General features: G+C 32.1%; 1 long non-coding RNA gene across 3 annotated transcripts; it reads left to right on the top strand.

Moving 5' to 3' along the window:
- Positions 1–155: 155 nt before the first annotated feature.
- Positions 156–1,965, top strand: LOC109585659 (uncharacterized). Of its 3 annotated transcripts, none has more exons than XR_002186590.1 (7): positions 156–247; positions 320–399; positions 456–530; positions 640–768; positions 1,316–1,402; positions 1,710–1,802; positions 1,870–1,965. It is a non-coding gene; the product is annotated as an uncharacterized LOC109585659 (long non-coding RNA). The 3 variants fall into 3 exon arrangements; XR_002186589.1 differs by having other exon boundaries at positions 1,710–1,820; XR_002186588.1 differs by having other exon boundaries at positions 1,710–1,827.
- The last annotated feature ends 434 nt before the right edge of the window (positions 1,966–2,399 follow it).

Raw genomic sequence — 2,399 nt, 5'->3', positions numbered from 1 at the left:
CAGTTAGCCACAAATGCACCATTCAGACACACTCACATAAACTGTATTAATGTATGTACATGTACATGTACATCCAAGTACTAGCACATCAATTTATGTGGACATTGTACTACAAGCAATCTAATTTTTTATTTACAAAACTTTTATTGGGTATTCTATTCTGTGGTTGTTCTGCAGTATTTAATTTCATTATTCTTAGGTATCAAGAAATATTAGTGGGTGATTATGAGGTTGACAGCCTTGAGAGGTAAAATAATAATAATAATAATAACAATAATAAAAATAATAATAATAATTGTGTATTATTGTTCAATATTAGGTTGGTATTACCATCTGCTATAGAGAAGGAAAGGAGGAAGTGTATTTTTGAACATTATAGGGACACCACACTCTCAGCCTGTGAGTACATGTACATGTATGCATGTATACATTATTGGTTTTTAATTTACATGTAGTGTTTCTGGAGCTAATGGTTAGAGTATTTTAGTAAGTTACGTAGGATGATAAAGATAATTGAAGAACCACTCCAGGTTAGGATAGGTTTACTGAGGGTAGTAGCCATGTTTACTGGATCATTCTTTATCCTCTTTCTTCCTGTCTTTTGTTCTCTCTCTCTCTCTTCCCTTTTATTCAATGAAGTCTGGTTTATATGATGTCCTCCCTACTACTATTGGAAGGTTTGGTTCCTGAGGATTTGAGACTTTTGCTCTGTGGGTGTCAGCAGGTTGAACTTGATGCACTCAAAAAGAACATTCACTAACGAGACTTGTAAGTGAAAGTAATACAAACGATCTAATTAGTTATTTTTACTAAGTAATGAATAAATATTATTGAATAATATTTATTGAATAAATTACCAATACATTTATTGAATAAATGTATACACATGTGTATGTACAGATGTACATGTTGGTAAATTGTGTCTGTTTTCTGTACATGCACTTGTGACCTTAAATGTAATTTAATTATTGTTTGGGAAAGGAATTAAACCTATACATGTAGCTTCTTGGAATTTGATAATTTTGAGTGAAGATAAGCAATTGTGTACATGTACATTGTAAATGGAGATACATGTACATGGTTTTTGGCCTAATTTTATCAAAATGACTCAGAAAAAATTTTCCATTTTTATTACATGTATGTTTTCCAATGTACAATCGTACTTTTAAAACTGCTTGAATATCTTTGTGACTTAAACATCATGTACATGTAATAGTTTAATGACAGTGATAGTCATTAATATCAAAAATCTCCCACAATAGTAATTGTACTTCAATTGACCCAGTTGATATATGTTTTCCTTATATTACTGTAGATGAGGCACCAGTCCCAGGTCCTTCAAGGTGTCATACTGTAGGGATCACTCTACTCTCCTCTCTCTTTCTCGCCTCTTTTCAGAACAGTAAGGATATATAACCTATATACAATGTACATATGTGACCATAATTGACAAAAGGTACCTTATGGCGGGTAGTGAAATTTGACTTTCTAGCCTAAAAAATCCAACTTCCTGAGCTTCATTTATCATAAAATTACTCCGGAGGATGTAAAAAGTTCCTATGTAACTTTTAGAAACAATGTTTGTCCAACAGAGGACTCACAGGATGATATTTTTCATTTTAAAGATGAATTTTAAAATCCGCCATAAGGTACCTTTTGTCAATTATGGTCACATATACATAGCCATCTGCTTTTCTCTGTTAATAAAGGTTATCTTCATCAAAAAAGTAAACACAAGAAGCACCGCAGAAGAGCCAGTGAGGAAGAGACTGACCATCATAAGACTCACTCAACTAAAAGAAGTACACTCACACACTATAGTACAAAGTAAATTTATTAATATTTTAATAACTTTATTTATTATTATAGATGTTTCTTGAATGGGGGAGACTAGGCCTTGATGATGAACTGAGGACTTTAGTAGTGGACAGTTATCTTTATTGTTATTATTATAAATTTTTTGAATGGCCTTTTGTTAAAAATAGTTAGCCTATGCAAACAAATGGAAACATGCATGCATATTAGGTTGTGTAGAGCTGGTCAGGAAGGGATCAAGTACATAATCAGTTGTTCCCAATCTTGGCAATTCTGGTGTCCTCACATATTGCATTTTAGTGCTATAAACTACCACCAATTTGGCTCACATTCACTAGCTCTACTTTAGTTGATAAAGTTACATGTTCACTTGTAAGTACAGCAAAATTTTGTGTAAAAACAATCGTTTGAAATCAATCCAAAATTAATATTGTACATTAACAAAAATTAAAAACAATGTGTTTTCACAATACATATAAGTCAGTAATAATCACTGTTTTGTTAAACTCTTAACTTCAGCTACAATGTCATGTCTTCCAACATCTTCTAGTGCTGATATCAATCCTTCACAAGTAGCTGATCCT

The sequence above is a fragment of the Amphimedon queenslandica genome, unplaced genomic scaffold, assembly GCF_000090795.2.
Source record: "Amphimedon queenslandica unplaced genomic scaffold, v1.1 AMPQUscaffold_13028, whole genome shotgun sequence".
NCBI classification, from domain to species: Eukaryota; Metazoa; Porifera; class Demospongiae; order Haplosclerida; family Niphatidae; genus Amphimedon; species Amphimedon queenslandica.
This window is presented reverse-complemented; position numbering and strand designations above follow the sequence as displayed.